This window comes from Rattus norvegicus, chromosome X (genome assembly GCF_036323735.1).
Source record: "Rattus norvegicus strain BN/NHsdMcwi chromosome X, GRCr8, whole genome shotgun sequence".
Taxonomy (NCBI): Eukaryota; Metazoa; Chordata; class Mammalia; order Rodentia; family Muridae; genus Rattus; species Rattus norvegicus.
In genome coordinates, this window is record NC_086039.1 from 89,379,660 (window position 1) to 89,401,564 (window position 21,905).

General features: G+C 35.3%; 1 pseudogene; it reads right to left on the minus strand.

Moving 5' to 3' along the window:
• Nucleotides 1–15,873: 15,873 nt before the first annotated feature.
• Nucleotides 15,874–18,159, minus strand: Tpx2-ps1 (TPX2, microtubule nucleation factor, pseudogene 1; annotated as a pseudogene).
• Between the last annotated feature and the right edge of the window lie 3,746 nt (nt 18,160–21,905).

Here is a 21,905-nt window from a genome sequence, read left to right on the forward strand (position 1 = left end):
CATGCAGGTTCCTTGGGAGTCAGTTCAGTTTCTGTGAGCCCCAGTGAGTCCAAGTTACTCTATTCAATTGGGTTTCTTGTGTTGTCCTTCTGGCTCCTACAAACCTTCTTCCTTCTCTTGTGTAGGTTTCTTCAAGTTCCACTGAATATTTGGCTATGGATTTCTGCATCTCTTTCACTAAGTTGTTGGATGAACCTTCTCTGATGACATTTGGGCTAGTACCATTCTAGGAGTAAAGCAGAATAACATTAAGAATCATTTCAATGACATTTGGGCGGGGGGGGGATACTTTTTTATTTACATTTCAAATGTTACTGCCTTTCGCAGATTCCCATCCATAAACCCGCTATCCCATTCTCCCTTTCCCTTCTTCTATGAGGGGGTTCACCCACCTATCCACCCACCCATCCTGCCTCCCTGCACTGAAATTCCCATACATTAGAGATTCGAGCGTTGGGAGGACCAAGGGCTTCTAATCCAGTTGGTGCCCAAGAAGGCTATCTACCCTCTGTTACATATTCAGCTGGAGCTATGCTCTGTCCACGTGTACTCTGTGGATGGTGGCTTAGTCACTGGGGGCTCTGGTTGGTTGGTACTATTCTTATAGGGTTGACAACTCAAACAGCTCCTTCAATACTTTCTCTAACTCCTCCAAAGGGGACCACATTCTCTGTTCAATGGTGGGTTGCAAGCATTCGCCTCTGTATTCGTGATGCTCTAGCAAAGCCTATCGAGGGCAGTTGTATCAGGCTCTTGTCAGCATGCATTTCTTGGCATCAGCAATGTGGTCTGGGTTTTGTGGCTGAATGCATATGGGCTAGATCCTCAGGTAGTGCAGTCTCTGGATGGCCTTTACTTCAGTCTCTGCTCTAAATTTTTTCTCCATATTTCTCCCTATTAGTACTTTTGTTCCCCATTATAAGGACTGACACATTCATACTTTGGTCGTCCTATTCTTGAGCTTCGTCAAAGGATTGTATCACTGGGTCATCAGAGCTTTTGGGCTAATATCCAGTTATCAGTGTCTAGCATGTGGTTTTTGTTGTTGTTGTTGTTGTTTTTGTTGTGGTTGTTGTTGTTTGTTTTTGGTTCTTTTCTCTCTCTCTCTCTCTCTCTCTCTCTCTCTGTGTGTGTGTGTGTGTGTGTGTGTGTGTGTGTGTGTGTGTGTGATTGTGTTTCCTCACGTGGGATGATATTTTCTAGTTTCATTCATTTGCCTATGAATTTCAAGAACTCATTGTTCTTCAGTGGGTAGTAGTCCATTTCTGTAGTCACAATTTCTGTATCCATTTCTCTGTTGAGAGACATTTGTGCTCTTTCCAGCTTCTGGCTATTATAAGTAAGGCTGCTATGAACATAGTGGAGGATGTGTCCTTGTTATATGTTGGAGCAATTTTGGGTATATGCTCAGGAGTGTAGTTATAGCTGGATTCTCAGGTAGTACTAGATAAAATTTTCTGAGGAACCTCAGGAAGAAATTCCAGAGTGGTTGTACCAGTTTGCAATCCCATGAAAATTGGAGGGGTGTTCCTATTTCTCAACATCCTTATCAATATCTGTTGTCATCTGAATTTTTGATCTTAACCATTATGACTACTTTGAGGTGGAATCTCAGGGTTGTTTTGATTTGCATTTCCCTAATCATTAAGGATGTTCAACATTTCTTTAAGTAGTTCTCAGCCATTCGATATTCCTCAGCTGATATTTCTTTGTTTAGCTCTGTACTCCATTTTTAATAGGGTTATTTGATTCTCTGGAGTCTAATTTCTTGAGTTCTTTGTATGTATTACATATAAGCCCTCTATCAGATGTAGGATTGGGAAAGATGTTTTCCTAATCTGCTGATTACCATTTTGTCCTAATGCCAGTGTGCTTTGCCTTACAGAAGCTTTGCAATTTTATGAATTCGCATGTGTCAATTCTTGATCTTAGAGCTAAGCCACTTGTTATTCTGTTCAGGAAAATTTCCTTAGTGCCCATGTGTCAGAGGATCTTCCACACTCTTTCTTCTATTAGTTTGAGTGTACCTGGTTTGATGTGGAGGTTCTTGATTCACTTAGACTTAAGCTTTGTAAAGGGCAATAAGAATGGGTCAATTCGCATTCTTCTACATAATGATCTCCAGTTGAATTAGGACCATTTATTGAATATGCTATATTTTTCCATTGCATTGTTTTAGCTCCTTTGTCAAAGATCAAGTGACAATGGGTGTGTGGATTCTTTTCTGGGTCTTCAATTCTATTCCATTGATCTACCTGCCTGTCTCAGTACAGATACCCCATAGTTTTTATCACTATTTCTTTTGTAATACAGCTTGAGGTCAGGGTTGGTGATTTCCCCAGGAGGGTTTTCATTGTTGATGATAGTTTTTACTATCCCGGGTTCTTTGTTATTCCAAATCAATCTTCAAATTGCTCTTTCTAGCTCTGAAGAATTGAGTTGGAAATTTAAGGGGGATTGTATTTTTTTCTGCAGATTGCTTTTGGAAAGATATCCATTTTTACAATATTAATAATCCTGCCAATCCCTGAGCATTGGAGATCTTTCCATCTCCTAAGATCTTCAATTTCTTTCTTCAGAGACTTACATTCTTGTCATACAGACCTTTCTCATACATATGTGTATGTATGTCATACATACCCTCCTTTGGTTATACTAACACCAAGGTATTTTATATTATTTGTGACTATTGTGAAGTGTGTCATTTCTCTAATCTCTTTCTTAGCAATTTCATACTTTGAGTAGAGGAAGGCTACTGATTTGTTTGAGTTAATTTTATATTCAGCCACTTTGGTGATGTTGTTTATCAGGCTTAGGAGTTCTCTGTTGAAAATTTTGGGGTCACTTATTCATACTATCCTATCATGTGTAAATTGTGATATTTTGACTCCTTTCTTTCCAGTTTGTACCTCTTGGACCTCCTTTTTGTGTGATTGATCTAAAAAGAACTTTGAGTACTATAATGAATAAGTAGGGAGAGAGTTGGCAGCCTTGTCTAGTCCATGATTTTAGTGGGATTGCTTCAAGTTTCTCTCCATTTAGTTTGATGTTGACTAGTGGTTTGCTCTATATTGCTTTTACTATGTTTAGGTATGGGCCTTGAATTCCTGACCTTTCCAAGTCTTTTAACATGAAAGGGTGTTGAACTTTGTAAAATGCTTTCTCAACATCTCATGAGATGATCTTGTGGTTTATTTCTTTGAGTTTGTTTACATAGTGGATTACATTGATGAATTTCATTATATTGAATCATCCCTGCATTCCTGCGATAAAGCCAACTTGGTAATGACAGATGAACATTTTGATGTGTTCTTAGATTTGTTTGCGACACTTTTATTGATCATTTTGCATCAATATTAATAATGGAAATTGGTCTAAAGTTCTCTTTCTTTGTGGGTCTTTGTGTGTTTTAAGTATAAGCAAAATTGTGACATCATAGAAGGGGTTGGGTAGTGTTCCTTCTGTTTATGTTTTGTGGAATGGCTTGGACAGCATTGGAATTAGGTCTTCTATAGAGGTCTGATAATATTCTGCCCTAAACCCACCTGGTCATGGGCTTTTTTATTGGGGGGGACTTTTAATAAATACTTCTATTTCTTCAGGAGTTATGGTTGTGTTTAAATGGTTTATCTGATCCTGCCTTAACCTTGGCATGTGATATCTTTCTAGGAAATTAGCCATTTATTCCAGATTTTCCAGTTTTCTTGAATAATAGGCTTTTGTAGCAGGATCTGATGATTTTTTTAATTTCCTTGGATTCTGTATTTATGTCTCCCTTTTTATTTCTGATTTTGTTAATTTAGAAACACTCTCTGTGTCTTCTGGTTATTCTGGCTAAGAGTTTATCTCTCTTGTTGATTTTCTCAAAGAACCAGATCCTGGTTTTATTGATTCTTTGTATAATTCTTTTTCTTTCTACTTGGTTGATTTCAGCCATGATTTTGATTATTTCCTGCCTTCTAATCCTCTTGTGCATATTTGCTTCTTTTTGTTCTAGAGATTTTAGGTTTGCTGTCAAGCAGATAATATATGCTTTCTCCAGTTTCTTTTTGGAGGCAACTATATATATATATATATATATATATATATGTATATATATATGTATATATATGTATATATATGTATATATATATATATGTGTGATATTTTCCTGTTAGCACTGCTTTGTGTCCCACAAGTTTTAGTATGTTGTGCCTTCATTTTCATTAAATTCTAAAAAGTCTTTAATTTCTTTCCTTATTTCTTCCTTTGCCAATTAATCGTTGAGTAGAGTGTTGTTCAACTTCCATGGGTATATGTGCTTTCTGTCATTTTTGTTTTTATTGAAGACCAGCATTAGTCCATGGTGATCTGATATGACGCCCAGGATTATTTCAATCTTCTTGTATCTGTTGAGGCCTGCTTTGTGACCAATTATATTGTCCATTTTGGAGAAGGTACCATGAGGTTCTGAGAAAAATAGGTATTTTTTTCTAGGATGAACTGTTCTATATCTGTTAAATGTATTTGTTTCATAATGTCTATTAGCTTCTCTATGTCTCTGTTTACTTTCTGTTACCATGATCTCTTCATTTATGAGAGTGGGGTGTTGAAATTCTCCACTATTACTGTGCGAGGTGCAGTGTGTACTTTGATCTTTAGTAAGGCTTCTTTTATGAATATAGGTGTCCTTGCATTTGGAGTATAGATATTCAGGATTGACAGTTCGTCTTGGTGGATTTTTCCTTTGATGAATATGAAGCATACTTACTTATCTTTTTTGATAACTTTTGGTTGGAAGTCTATTTTATTTGATATTAGAATGGCTACTTCAGCTTGTTTCTTGGGACCACTTGCTTGAAAATTTGTTTTCCAACCCTTTACTCTAAGGTAGTGTATGTCTTTGTCACTGAGGTATATTTCCTGCATGCAACTTTACCAGTCTTGTTTGGTTCTATCTTTGTCTCCGGACAATGAAGCCTTTGGATCCTGACTCTACAGGCAGTGCCTTGGGTTGGCTACTTTTCTTTGTTGGTCATCCCTGTCCCAACAACTGCATAACCATTACCCCAGCACAGCTTATAGGCAGGAAAAATTGTAGGTTGAAATTTTATTGACTGGCTTGGTGTCCTCTTCTGTAAGTCTTATATATAAGAGATAGCCAATTCAGTATCTATATCGCCCATTAATAGGATTTTTAGCTAAGGTCCCCCACAATTTTCTACAACTTTCCATTACAATGAGTTTCTAAATTGTAAGAGAGATGCCATCCAATTCCATTTGTTTTTCCCAGTACTCCATTCCTCTGTCCTCTTGTTACCTGTTCTTAATCCTGTGTGTTCTCATACCTATGCAGTAAGCACAGCCTTTTCCACTCAAAAGATTCCTCAAAATGACTCTGAGACTTAATTATATTTATGAACAAATGAACAGTTAAACGTTTGGGCTTGTTTCCTGACCATCTCATGAGTTAATTATCCCATTAATTTTACACTAAGTCCCACCATGTAGTTGTTTATCCTGTCTCATCTCAATTGCCAATCAACTTTTTATTTACAGGTGAATGCTTTTACACAGTGCTCAAGAGACTATCTTTACACATGCATATCATCCATATGTCTTGCCCCCTCTATTTAACTTTCCCTTTACAGTGAGACTCATACATCCACCTTTGAGGCAACCTTGTTGTTCAGATTCCCTGGGTCTGTGGATTGTAGCATGGTTGTCCTTTACAGTTAATATCCACTTATCAATGAGCTCATACCATGTTTGTCTTTCTGTGTCTGAATTACATAACTCAGGATGATTCTTTTCTGCTTCCATCAATTTGCCTGCAAATTTAATAATGTCACTTTGTAAGAAGCTGAGTAATGTTCCATTTCTTTATCCTATATTCTTTTGATGGATATCTAGGCTGCTTCAACTTTATGGCTGTTATGATTAATGTTGCTATGAACATAGGCTAGCAAGTGTCCTTTTAGTAAGGTAGATCACCCTTTGGGTATATGCCCAGAACTGGGATGTCTGAGTCTTGTGGTAGGTCAATTCCCAATTTTCTGAGGAATCATCATATTGATTTCCCAAGTGGCTATACTAATTTGCACTCCCACTTAAAACTGAAGAATGTTCCCTTTTCTCCATTGTCAGCATGAAATGCCAGTTATATTTGTTAACATAGCCATTCTGACAGGTATAAGATGAAATCTCAGAGTTATTTGGATCTGCATTTTCCAGATGATTAAGGATGTTGAATATTTTTTAAAAAAATTATTTTGGTTATTTTTATTTACATTTCAAATGTTATCCCCCTTCCTGATTTCATCTCTTAGAAACCCCCATATCCCCCCTCCCTCAGCCTCCATGAGGTGCTCCTCTTCCTGCACACCCACCTCCACCCTACCTTCCTAGCATTCCCCAAGCTGGGGCATCAAGCCTTTACAGGACCAAAGGCCTCCCATCTCAGTGATGCTACTCAAATCCGTCCTCTGCTACATATCCAGCTGGAGCCATGGGTCTCTGTGTACTCTTTAGTTGGTGGTTTATTCCCTAGGAGCAGTGGAGTATCTGGTCAGTTGATATAGTTGTTCTTCCTATGGGGTTACACACCCTTTCAGCTCCTTCAGCCCTTCATTTTAAGTACTTTTCTGCCACTTGAGATTGATCTGTGACCTGTTTACCTAATTTTTTATTAGAATTTTTGGGTGTGTAGTTTTTGTGTTCCTTATATATTTGAGAAATTAGCCATCTGTTAGATGTGGAGTTGGATACTATTTTGTCTTATTACTAGTTTCCTTTGCCTATCAGAAGATTTTCAGTTCCATGAGGTCCCATTGTTAATTAGTGATCTTAGATCCTACACTATCAGTGTTCTTTTCAGAAAGTCATCTCGTTTTTCAATCTGTTCAAGGTTACTCCCCATTTATCTTCTATAAGATTTATTATATCCAGTTTTAGGTTAAGTCTTTGATTCACTTGTACTTGAGTTTTGTACAGAGTGATAAATATGGATGCATTTGCATTCTTCCACATTTCCAGTTAGACCAGCAATATGTGTTAAAGATAGCTTCACTTTTTGTATTATATAATTTTAGCTTCTTTGAACATTCTTTGAAGAGTCTTATCACAGCATTTATATAAATCATACTAAAAATAAAACTTCAAAACTGTCCACTGTGTTAAGCACAACTGCAATTTTCTCACTCAGGGGGCATAAGGAGATGGATCAAGAGTTCAGGCTTACTCTAGGCTATGTAGTGAGTTCACAGTCAATGTACTAGTCAGCATATTTAGCAAAACATAGAGATATAATTAATATGCAAATATAAGAGTTTTATTATAGTGACACAGAGGCTATGTGCTAATTATTCCATCAATTACTATATCCTAAAGTAAAATCCAAGAATCTACTAGTTTTTCAGCCCAGGATCCTGGATGTTTCAGTTATTCTTCCATATATGCCAGGATTTCAAAGAAGTAGGTTTTAATGTAACTAAATTGACATCAAGCACAAGCATGAATAGAGATAAAGCATCCCTCTTCCTTATGTTCTATATATACCTCTCCTAGAATTTGTGGCACAGATTTAGGATAGGCCATCTTATATCAAATGATCCTGATTAAATGTGTGTATTTGCACATCACATGATCTGGATTTCAGGAGAACCATCATACTAAATGATCCAGTTAATCAAAAATCAGTCGTAGGTGTACTTAGGGACTTGGACTCTTTGTTACTTTCAGATATAGTTAATTTGACAGAAAAAGTAACCATCATTGACTGCCTGGAGCATATGAGACACTCTCTCATTTATTTTAAAATGGGGACCTCTGTTCCTGTGAACAGTAAATTCTACTTAACGGTCTTTTCAACATTATTTCCTATACTTGAAATACTAATTATAATAGATCAAAATAAAATATAATATAACAATATCAATATATAATGGAAAAATTATTACTACTAAATTTCTGTATCATTCTAGTTTTATTTTTAAGCAATGAAAGCTCCTAAAGTGTCAAGTAATAAAAATAAGTATAACTAATACTAATGACTAGTTTCCACCTCCATCTCAAAAGAAAACTCCATTTGAGTATTAACTGTTTCCCTATAAAATTTAGTCTTTATAGAAGCCCTTGAGTTCAAATTCAACAGTGTGCATTTATTCATGTATAACATTATGAACACAACTTCATTCTAGATATACCTACTTATGGATGCATCAATTGGGTATTTAAATATCATGTCCTATATAAACTATTTTAAATCTGATGTGAAAATTTTATGTTGAGTAAATAACTATTTTTTCTTTTGATTTTTTGGATCTCCTCTTATTTATAAAATCTATTCCAATGCCTACTGTGCATTATATTTCTACTTTTAACACTTTTCCCCTAAAACGTGATAACATTTGATCTTCTTTTGAACTCCAACAGTTTAGCTCATATATATGTAATAATCATTTTTTTAATTGCACTTTCAAAAATTTACTTATGATTGGCATTGCCTTGAAAACTAAAACTTTAAAATGTATGTAGTTTTCTTTTACATAAATGATATGTTTTGATATTTTTAAAAATTATTATGTGTGTGATTGTGTTTATGCATGTATCATAGTTCATGTGTGGAAGACAGAAGAGTCTGATATTTCCTCTACTCTAGTCTTAAGGGTTTGAATGGAGGTCATCTGTCTTACAAATCACTTTTACAAGCTATCCTATTGCGCTGGCCCTTGACTTTTACTCTTGAAGAATTTCTGTGATTTTTTTATAATTTTTATACTAATTTTGTTAATGACTAACATTATAAATATTTTTAGCCAATTAGCCATTCCTATCCTTATTTACCTCATGGCATCTTCTGTTGAATAAAGACACAGTCAGCTTTGCTAATTTTTACCTTATGATTTCTGCTTTTAAGTTTTTATTAATAATAACTTTGCTCACTTCTTCTGGAACAAGGCACGTCAGATCTACAGCATGTACTCCTATATACTGATGACAGTGACCTTAGGTTTTTCTTTTCTCGCAACAGGATAACAAAAAGTCTTGACAGGCCCTCTGTGCCTTATCGATCGACAGATACCATAGAGACATCTTTAACATCCTCCAGACTCTACACACTTTCAAAGGTCTACCAGGCAATTTCCCAAACTACTGTCCTTCCCCATAAATCTCCTATGGCTCACATAAAAGACACCAACCTCTTGAGGGGGACCTTTACAATTTTCATTGACACTAGTCCTTTCAAGTCACTCCTTGCTACTAAATTAAAAACCATCTCCCTTGAAGTAGTAGTGTGTAACCTTTCAGAACATTGCCCTTGCTTGTGCTCTCCTTTTCTTTGCTAACCTCAGTCCATAGAAGGTTTCCTATAACTCACAGACTTATCCACCAAGATAGTGTTCTACCACATACACATAACTAACTAAAGACATGATCTTTGAATTTCAGGTCACTATTTTTTTTTTACTGATAAATAGGAAATTAATATCACATCTGGATTCTCTCATCTTGAAAATACATAGTTTAGCATATGGCAGTTTCCATAAATTTATTTCATTTGCATTAATGTAAATTAAATGCATTATTTCTTGCAATTATACTTCATTATTTATCAAACTCTAAAATGATGAAAATGATGCAAACAAATTAAAAGAATCAGAATGTTTCCTTTGACTGATTTAGAAACAAAAGTCAGAGTACTTAAGACAGTCTTCTAATGGAAAATTTTGGGGTGTATCTTATTTTATTTTTATCTCAAAATATTTTCAGTGAATGAACCTATTGCTATGAGTTATTTTATTATAAAATATATTTCCTCTCTCAAAAAATAACCTGAAGAAAGATGTTATTGGTTCAAATTGTGGTGGTCATCAACCTTTTTGGTGAAAAGAATCTTTTTACAGTTGTTTTAAGTAAATTTATGTATCTTTGATCCTCATTAAGGACTCCATTGTAATTTTAAAAAGACCTACACAATAAGTGAAATCACTACAAATTATAGACTTCTGTTAACTCATAATGTGAACAATTTTCATTTGAAATCACACATACACAGAATATTTTACTTTAGTAATTTCGTTATTTGGAACACTACTTTTGTGGAACTTTTCTTAGAGAATTTAAGATATATCATTCCCTTAAGAATATTAACATGTTTTTCATAATAGGGTTTCAAAACTGACCAAAAAATTCACTTTATTATTGAAGTTTAAATTTTTTTTCATCTCACAGTAAATTATTAAGTGTTTCTGACCACTAACAAAGCTATGAGACAATCAAAGATGAAGAAGAATGTCTTTTAAAAAGGCATAGAAGGAGAGGGCTAAAAGGCATAGAAACAACTCCTGGTACATGGTGCCAGATCTCATCAGAGCTGGGAAGAAGGTTGAGATGCCATGCTGTGAACTCAGTTGAACTCACAGTGATCAGCCTTGTGTAGTTTCCCAAAGTGTGGGGCACGGGGCCACCAGACGGTCACTGTTCAGCACTCGGCTGGGCTCTGCTTCAATGTGAAGTTTAAATTTCTTAAAAGTTGCTCCAAACTTTGTATCAAACAAATATTGCAAAAATATTATTGAATTAAAAATATAAAAATCTTTCTTTAAAAGGTCTCTGTAGATCATGTTCACCAGTGTTTATTCAATATATTTCATTCAGATAACATTTTAATTCAATTACTTGTAGAAGATTTATTGGATAAAGAAATTCAGTATTACTGTCTGTATTCATGGATCTATACTCTAGAAAACATCAGAAGGAAATACAATGAAGACATAACTTATTTTAGTTGAACTCACTGTAAAATTTGTATTGTAAATCAATCCACCAATGGATGGTGTTTACTACCACAAAAGAACCTTGCTCATACACAACTTATACAGCAGGATCATTACAAATATTAACATTTCTTAAACTAACACTGGTCCATAATATGTATTTTAATGTGAAAATAATGAATTCCCTCTTTTAAGTTTATTAGGTTAAGTTATCATGTCCCTTAAAAATGTTAGTATATATTCCCACTCTTGCTATCTTTTCTCTCATTAAGAACAACAGAGTTTCACAAAACATTCTTTGCTTTGATGACTCAAGAACTTGACAAATCTTATCTTTTACCAATCCTTTCAAATGAATATGGAATTCTCCATGTAATTTCTATTAACCTGTATGAGCATGTGTGTATATAATGTTCAAAAGTTCTTCAAAGTATTTATAACACTTTTTAGTTACATTAGTTATCTGATACTGCAACCTTCAACTCCATTTCTCCATTTTCTGGTATGGTGTATTTTGTAGCATTCTTACCTAATAATCGGTATTCAAATTTAAATGAACCACCAGGAATTTGTTCTTTCTTATAAACTGTCTCCTTGTAAATTGTGTAGTGTCTACTTCTCCTATATACATCAAATACAATATATTCAATGTTTAAATATGTAAAACTTCAGTGTTTGTCAAATATATCATAATCTACCATTGAATGAGTTCACGTCATTTGAAACCACAGTTACATTAAACATATCTGTTTCATTCTGCAATCTTAACATGGATCCTGAGAACTTTATAGCACACAACCCTTGAAAGGACTACTTTAACTTGATAGTTCCTAAACCATATTTACATTAAAGCAGCCTTGATCTAGAAAAGTTCACATTTCTTGTGACAATCTCATGTGTGCTTAGTTACAAGTTATAAGAAACTTAAAGGACTTTTTTTCTAAACAGGGAAGGATTTATTTTTATGACATGAAACCATGTTCAGTGGAAGTAAGTTCAGGGTTATATGTGAACCAAATTAATACCAACAGGAAGTCAGTGTCTTTACAACTTTCATTTCAGGTGATCTTACAATATGGAAACTTTCAAGCACAAGAGTATCCAGTAGTCTTAGAAGACCTACTTGTTTCCAAACCAGTTAGAATGGCAAAAAGACGGGTTGGGGATTTAGCTCAGTGGTAGAGCGCTTGCCTAGGAAGCGCAAGGCCCTGGGTTCAGTCCCCAGCTCCGAAAAAAAAGAACCAAAAAAAAAAAAAGAATGGCAAAAAGACAAAAGGTGAAGAGATAAAGAGATTCTAACTAGGGCATTGCCATTCATTAACAATGAATTTTCTTATCACATAGGTAGGGAAGTGATTTCTTCCTACATAGGTATCTCATTGGCTAGAATCATGTCATACACTTACTGTAGCTAGAAAGAAATATGACATGAATTCAAGGCCCATACCTAAACCCAGTCAAGAATTCAAGACACATACCTAAACAAGGTAAATGTAATATAAAGCAAACTAGTTTCCAATATCGAACTAAATGGAGAGAAACTTGAAGTAATCCCACTAAAATCAGGAACTAGACAAGGCTGCCCTCTTTCTCCCTACCTATTAAGTATAGTACTTAAAGTCCTAGCCAGAGTGATTAGGCAACAAATAGAAGTCAAACAGAAACAAACTGGAAAGGAAAAAGTCAAAATATCAAGATTTTGACTTAAGTCACCACAAAAATCCTACCAGAGAACTACTAAACCTGATAAATATGTTCAGCAATGTGACTGAATATAAAATTATTTCAAACAAATCAGTGGTTTTCCTCCACTCAAGGGATAAACAGGCTAAGAAAGAAATTAGGAAAATGACACTTTTCACAATAGTCACAAACTATATAAAATACCATGGTGTGACTAACCAAGCAATTATAAGATCTGTATGACAAGAACTTCAAATCTCTGAAGATAAAATTGAAGATCTCAGAAGATGGAAAGAACTTCCATGCTCATTGATTGACAGGATTACTGTAATAAAAACAGCTATTTTGCTGAAAGCAATTTATAAATCCAATTTGATTCCCATCAAAATTACAACTCAATTCTTCATAAAGCTAGAAAGAGCAATTTGCAATTCATTTGGAATAAAAAAAGAACATGATAGCGAAAACTATTCTAACCAATAAAAGAGCATCTGGTTGAATCACCATCCCTGACCTGAAGCTATATTACAGAGAAATCGTGAAAATACCTCTATTGTATTGGTACAGAGACAGGCAGGTAGAATAATAGAATAGAATTGAAGAACCAGAAATGAACATGAACACCTGTGGTCACTTGATCATTGACAAAGGACCTAAAACCGTCTAGTGAAAACAAGACCGCATTTTCAACAAATGCTGCTGACTGAACTAGTGGTCAGCATGTAGAATGCAAATCAATACATTTTTATCAGCTTGTATAAAACTCAAGTCCAAGTGGATCAGGGACATCCACATAAAACCAAATACACTGAAACGAATAGAAGAGAAAGTGGGGAAAAGCCTTGAACACATGGTAAGAGGGGAAAATTTCCTGAGCAGAACACTGATGGCATATGCTCTAAGATCACATAGTGCCAAAGGGAACCTCCTAAAATTGCAAATCTTCTTTAAGGCAAAGGACACTCAATATCAATAGGACAAAAATGGCAACAAACTGATTGGGAAGAGATGTTTACTAATCCCACATTGCAGAGAAGGTTAATATCAAAAATATACAAAGAACTCAAAAGGTTAGATTCCAGAGAATCAAATAACCCTATTATAAAGGGAGTTGCAGAGCTTAAAAAAAGAAATCTCAACTGAGTAATATCAAATGACTCTAAAGTACCTAAAAAATGTTTACCATCTTTATTAATCAGGGAAATGCAAATAAAAACAACTCTGAGATTCAACCTGACATCAGTCAGAATGGCTAAGATAAAAAACTCAGGTGATAGTAGATGCTAGAGAGGATGTGGAGAAAGAGGCACACTCCTCAAATGCTGGTGAAAATGTAAGCTTGTACAACCACTCTGGAACTCAGTCTCGTGGTTACTCAGAAAATTGGACATAGTACTAACTATGGATCCAACTATACCACTCCTGGGCATATACCCAAAAAGTGCTCTAACATATAACAAGGACACATGCACTACTATGTTCATAGCATCCTAATTTATAAAAGCTAGAAGATGTAAAGAACCCAGATGTCCCTCAACAGAGAAATAGATACAGAAAATGTGGGATATCTACACAATGGAGTACTACTCAGCTATCAAAAACAACTTTATAAAATTCATAGGCACATGGAATGAAGTAGAAAGTATCATCCTGAGTGAGGTAACCCAATAACAAAAAACACACACACATGGCAAATACTCATGGATAACTGGATATTAATTCAAAAGATAAGAATAATCAACACAAAATTTACAGACCAAATCAAACCCAAGAAGAAAGAAGACCAAATTGTGGATGCTTCATTACTTCTTAGAAGAGGGAACAAAATATTCATAGGAGAAAATAGAGAGAAAAAGTCTGGAGCAGAGACTGAAACTAAGGCCATCCTTAGACTCCCTCACCTTAGGATATATCACATATAGAGTCACCAAACACAGACACTATTGAAGATGCCAAGAGTTGAATCATGACAGGAGCCTGATATATCTGTCTCCTGAGAGGCTCTGCCAGATCCTGACAAATGCAGAGGGGGATGCTCATAGCCAACCATTGGACTGAGAACTGGGTGTCCAATGGAGGAACTATAGAAAGGATTAATGGAGCTGAGGGTGTTTGCAACCCCATAGGAAGGACAACAATATCAATCAATCAGACATCCCTGAGCTCCCAGGGACTAAACCACCAACAAAAGAGTATACATGGCTCTAGTCTCCTATGTAGCAGAGGATGGCCTTGTTGGACATCAATAGGAGGCAAGGCCATTGGTCCTATGAAGGCTTGATGCTAAAGTGTAGGGAAATCCTAGAGTGGGGAAGAGGGAAGAAGGGAGTGGTTGGTAGGCAATATCCTCATAGAAGCAGGGGGAGGGGGATTTGATAGGTAGTTTTTGGAGGGGAAACCAAGAAAGGTAATAACGTTTGAATTGTAAATAAAGAAAATATCAAAAAGAAGATAAAAATTTAAAAAGCAGTATGAGAAATTAGATGTCTTTATCTTGGTATATTGATATCCTAAATAAATTTTAAGTGCTGTGAGAAAAAAAGTGGAGTAAGGTAGGTCATCAGTCATTTTATGGGTTTGAAATAAGAATTAAATTATGCAATCAAAATAAAAATCTACATAACAACTATGACATATTTCCTCTTATATATAATATCATCCAGATACCACAAGTTTATACATGTACAAATAATTGGAAATGCCAGAAGAAATCTAGAGATGTTCATATTCCTGTCAAATGTCCACAGTCACATAAAATAATACTGATACTGATAAATTAACTGTGCTATTTATAACCTGAGTTTGAGTAAGCTTTATATTTCATATTTGTCACATAAAACAACAAATCAAGAACTTCAAAGTTGTAGCATGAAAATTTATAAGACTATTTCTTTCAAATTTCAGAGATCACATGGTCGCTCCTTTTGTAATATTTGAAAAAAGAATATTATGACATATTAGTACTCTATGTTTAGTTATGTGCCATTTTACATTACTTCTACTACATTCCAGTTTTGAGTCATTTAAAATGCATGTGAACTGACTAATTTCAATGGTAAAATTGCCTGCATACTGAAACACTACACTTAAAACAAGAAGATTATGTACCAATCTCTTAACAACTTGCCAATTCATAAACATATGAAGTCATACCCCCATATTTTTCTTTTTATTTCCCCAGGACTTGACTGCCTTTATTTTATGCTTAAGATACATATATAAAGGAGGAGTAGGGGAAGATTAGGTGAAAAGTAGACTATGCCAAAATGAATACTTGAACTTTTGGCCAGAGTTAAGACCAAATGAAAAGGGCCAACTAATGTCTGAAAGAAATAACTACAAGAAGTCTGATTAAAGTTTAAATGAGTAGTGTCTTATTAGTTTCAAAGATTCTGTGTAATGTGATCTTCAAAGTCCTTGGCATCCATACTTGTCAGGTACGTTTCCATGCTCGGTTGGTGAGTCTTAAAATGTCTTCTCCATGCTTGTGTTGTAGAGTAGAGAACTTAGGAGACACTGGCACTGTCAGCACAATCAGATGAAGCTCACTGGATTTCACCTCCACTGCTGAGTACTCGTGTATTCAATTTGCCTTGTGCACCAGTTCTTTCTAGACCCTGGCTAGCTACTGCGTTTGCTGTTCCTCTTCTTGCTGCAGTTTCCAGGCCTCCATTTCAGCCATTTTCTTCTCCAGCTTCTACCACTCTTTGGCTCTCTCCTTGATGGACAGCTGAAAAGGTTCCTGAACTAGAGAACCAGAAGGGTTCTCAACAACTAATATTTTTCTCTTTTTGTGGAACAAAGGACTCTTGGAAGATGAAGATGTTTGGAAGAGCCTTGAAGCAAGCTGCTTCCTTCTGCTGTTTCTCTTCTTCCTCCAGCTGGTGCTTCCATATATCAGCCTTGTAGACACCTCTCTTTTCTGTCCCCAGGGAGAAAGGCTCAACTTGAGTCACATTCCTAACCTTTCTCTCTGGCAGGTAAATGGTGTTAAAAAGGGGCACAGGAAGTGGCTTGAATTTGGTCACCTCCCCTCTCTTCATTTCCTTTATTTTCTTTCTCCTTCTGCAACTGGCGTTCTTTGTCCTGGGTATCAAAGGAGAAAGGGCACATCTTCACATTTCGTGCCTCTGGGATGTGGGGCTAACAAAGCAAAGGATAATGTGGCACAGGTTGTGCTCTTATCACTACTGTTTTCCCCTTTTCCTCATCTTCTCTGACAGGCACTTGGATCTTGTTCCTCAATGCAAAAAAACAGGCGACTTAGGGACAATGGTGGAATTACCTTCTTTTCGGGAACACCCCCGACATCTTCCAAGACCTTAGTAGGGAAAAGTGTGGGATGAAATTCAAGTTGTTCATCTTCTGTTTATTTATTTGACTCTTGCTCGTGAATTGGTTTCTCAATTTCCAAATCAAAACCAACAGGCTGAGTAGGAGGCTTAACAGGTGATCTCTTGGTCAAGATAGGCCACATAAAAAAATTCTGGGATCAAGATCCAGTACTTTGAATTTGTATTGTTGCAGTTTCCCAAGCTCCTCTACCTCCTGCTCAGCTGCCTTTTTCAGGTCACAACCCTTGAATGATATTTAGTCTGCAGTATGAGGGTCTGGTCATTTCTTGCAATCTTGCTCACATTGGAGGGTAACAAGCTCTTGTACTTCTTGTTCCTCAGATGGTATCTATTAGGGATTAATTTATGGGAGACTTCAACCTGCTGTGCAATTGGCACATATGTAGAAGCTGCTCCATCAAATGTCCATTTCTTTCCTTTGGACAGATTAAAAGGCTTAATGATAGTACATCCTCTGGTCCCTTGGGCAAGAGTGTAAGGATGCTTTCAAAGTTCAGATATGAAGTTCACTTCCTTATACTCTTCCTGGTTCTTGGGATGTTGTTTTATTTGCTGATTTGTGAGGAAGTGGAAGTCAACTGATTCGGCAACCTGGCTCATGGATTTCTTCACAGGTTGCCCCGGCCTTGCCAGAGCGAGCTTCTTGAACTCTTTGTTCTTCTTCTGCATCTCCACCACTTTTTCCCTGCTTTCTCAGCACTTTCTCTAACTGCTGCTCTTCAGTACTCTTTAGAACCTGTTCCTTTGCAGTTGGCACACCAGGGACAGTGTGTTTGCCCTTGGCTTTCTCCAAGATTTCTCTTTCATCCTTTCTGAAGAAGGTAGAACACTGTTTTCCTCTTCTTCCTCTGGTTTCTTTCTATGAGAACCTTTCATTCTTTTACTGGGGAGACAACCAGCAGTGCATCTCTTGGCATTCAGTTTCAACAGAGGCAACATGTTTTTTGTTTTCATTTGTTTGTTTGTTTGTTTTTACTTTTAGCTCCAAATCCTTCTGAGCAGAGAGTCTAACAGATCTTCTCTGAGGCTAAGTGGGAGTATTTCCTGATACAGCTCTCTGAGCATTCAGGGAAGAACAAACATTTGATGGGATAGATTGTTTCTGAAGATTTTTTATTTCTGTTTCTTTGTAGTTAGTATTGTCAACTGCCTTCCATGGTGTGTTGAAATTTGGCCCTTCTCATGGAAGTCTTCCTCTGAAAAGTTTCTCGTATTCCACTCTCTCAAAGAAACTTGTTCTCTAAGTTGGCCTTCTTATCAAACTATGGGTCTATATTTTCAGTAGCTTCTTCAGCATCCAAAGATAAAAAATTGATAAAGTAGGTGAGCGCATTAAAAGAGTAAGCTATTGGGACTTGTGACATTGCCACCACTAAGTGCAGAAGAACAAGCATTTTCCAGGTTTCTAATACTCTACTCAATAGATTGTTTGACCTATAGTTAATTTGTCTCTGGAGTTCACTTCTTCCAACATCACCTCACAGCCACAATCCTGTTCTCAAGTCTCTTTTGAATTCTTGCAGTCTGGCATACACTTCTCCTGGAAAAACTTCAGGCTACTTTCTGGGATTCAGCTTGCACCAACTCTAAGAGTCCAGGGTTTCAAGACTGCTTCAGGACTCAACTGTCCACATTTTTCTTATTCTGAAATTTTCTACAAGTTATTTATATATCTCCTTCAAAAATAAAATTTCTAAATGAAATATCTAAACACTTTCTCTTCAAGTCAAGCAACAGTGCTATTTAACAAATGACATTTCACTTTGTAGCTATATCTGTTATTTAAAGATGTACTTATCCAGTGCTATACTTTTTAAGATTGATTCATACCATTCCATCATTACTAGTTAATTATATATGTAGTATTTCTCCATAAGCATAGGCATATACATAAGCCTATTATATTGTATATAGAGAAGTCAAATGAGAATTGACAATCATAACATTAAAATTTTACAGTAAGATAAATACATAAATAAAATTGATAATACTATAACACATTGCTTTGAGGTTATCACTACACACAATATTTATTTAAAGCTATGTACTGCAATACTGATACCAATGTTATACAGAATATATGTATTGTTGAAAGAGATGATTCTCATATCAAATGTATGTACTGGGGCAGTACAAGATTTCATAAATCTAATTAACATCACACAAAATATAAAAGTTATTATTTAATTATTTGTAGAATTTTCAGTTAATGCATTCACATTGTATTTTTTTCTGTAATTTGAAACATATAAATCAAAATCACAACTAACATTCTCTTATTTAGCTAAAAGACACACGAATGATGTCAAATGCCCTCTGCTTTTCTTTAGAGATGCACATATTTTGAATTTTCTTCCATTTTCATAAGAGCAAACATTAGTAAATTCAGTCTATCCAATTTAAACCATATGATTATGTTTAATGCAACTCTTGAGCATCCTTCCCATGCTTTTGATATCGATTCAATAAAAGTGCACTGGTCTTAGAATAACACATAAAATGTTTAAGAATAAGACCTGATACAAATGACAGATAATATGACTTGTCAACTTGACAGGATATAAATCAGCACTGGAGAAAAGTATCTACACATATTGTTGATGGATTCATATATTATCTTAAAAAGATGATAGGATATATCTTACCTTTGATAAGCACCATTCATGAACTGTATTTCTGCAAATAATAAAAAGGAGAAAATGAACTGAATACAATGATTCATTGTTCTCTTCGTGACTCTTTTGCACATTAATAAACCCCTCCTGCTTCTGTTGCTATACATTTTCTGTCATAGTAGACTGTATAACGTGGAAATATAAATTATTTCCTTAAGTCAAATGTCACTTTTGCTTTCACAGCAATGATAAAAATAATGAATATAAACTATGCCAATAATTATGAAGAGTAATTAAAAATAATTGGATTATTTTACCATAAAGAAATATAGATATATTGCTAATAGACATGTTTTGCCGTTGATATGGGAAGCTAGTTGGACTTATATCACTACATGAATACTCTATATGGTATAAATTCCCTTACAACACATCATATGATAAACAAAGAATATAATGCCATGAAAAAGGGAGAACCAGGGAGAAAAGGATTCATAGTTTATTTTAGATGTCATATAATATGATAGGGCTTACATTCTACTTGTTGAGACACATTGAGACATAGTAAAATGTATGCTAATATTAAAGATAAAGTTATGTGCAATTATTGATGGAATGTAGTAAGTGTCTAGAATGGGGTGAGAAATCTTTTTTTTAATATTTATTAACTTGAGTATTTCTTATTTACATTTTGATTATTATTCCCCTTCCCAGTTTCCGGGCCAACATCCCCCTAACCCCTCCCCCTCCCCTTCTATATGGGCTTCCCCTCCCCATCCTCCCCCCATTACCACCCTCCCCCCAACAGTCACATTCACTGGGGGTTAAATCTTAACTCTGATTTTGTTACTGTGGGAAGCTGTGTCAAATAGAAACTGTGTAAGCATATCCCTGCATTTTGAGTACTTTTCAGTACTGAGGACAGAAACTAAAAAGTAACAGATACAATGTTATCAATTTGATATCACATGCTTTTTATTTTCCATCTTTAACCCAATTCAAAACTTACTATAAAGAAAAAGACAAAAATTATAACCCAGATAAACCAGCATATTTTTTATTGTATTTGTAACTAAATATATATGTTTGTTCATGTGTCTGAATAGGGTCATGAGTGTAGGTGCCCACTGAGGTCATAATAGGTTGTCAGATATTCTACAAGTTGGATTATTGTGTGGTTGTGAATCTCTAGCATGGGTCCTGGGAATCAAACTCTGTAAAAATGCTAAAAACTTCATAGGAAGAAAGGCAGCATGCATTCTCCACTTTAGTCCCATTGAGAATATTGTCTCCAAACCAACAGGGGCATTTTTTTTTTCGTTTTGTGAGACATGAAATCACTATACAGCTCTTTCAGTCCTATAACTTGGTAAGTAGGTTGGACTGGCCTCAACCTGTTTTCACCTGTAGAATACTGAGTTTAAATGCATTTGTAACCAAGTCTGAGTCCCAAGGGGCCATACTTTTTTCACCAAAGGGTATAATATATAACTAAAATAATTCTAGACATCAATGCATACTTGATCTCTCATTGCACTTGATTTTATTAACAGACATAATCAGTACTTCTGCCCTAACTTCACAGATAAATGATTATTTTTCTTATGATGGCAGTGAATTTGTGGATACTCTACAATTTTGGATCATCACTGATCCTTACTTAATTTTCTACTACTAAAAGTTATTGCATTCACAGATTGACTACTACATTATTACACTCAGTCCTTAATATCATATATACAGAATGCTTACAAACCAGTAGTTGGCAATTGAAAAGAATAAGCCTAAATTTCTTTGTGATTTATTAACCTTATTAAAATCATGCAATATTATCAGTAAGACTACTTTCTGGAAGTAATTATGGAATTTGGTTTGTCTTGTGAAATTCACTAGATTCTTTAGGCTACTCCATCATGTCTTATATCTGTCAAATTGATGCTTTCACCTTTTCCAATACATGTTTGTGTTTAACCAATGAATTACTATGACACATACCCTACAAATATTCCAAACAATGCAATATATTCAAATCTACATTTTCTCTCATCGTTAGGACATGAGAATTTTTTTAATTAACTTGTTCTTTGGGAAATACTAGTTACTAGGAAAAGACATGGAAGAATAGCCAAAGGAAAAGAAGTAATTTGCAACATGTGATTATTAGTACTGTAAGTATAAATAACTATTACTAAAATTTTAATTTATCTTATCCTGCACTATAACAGCTTTTAACATGACATTAAACTTTCCCTGGGAAACATTAGTCTTTTCTAAAATAGTAGCATATTCTTGTTAATTATCCTTGCAGTACCTTATGAAACCCCTGATTGCCCCTTTCCCCTGTGGAAGTATAAACCTACAAGGAATATATGTGAGTAACCTACATTACTCAACTCTGTAAGAAATTTCTAAAGAAAGTGTTTGAAAAGAAATTTTGGAAAAGAAATTGCATTTCTAGACCAAAGAGTTAATTTAACACTAGGAAATGACATAAT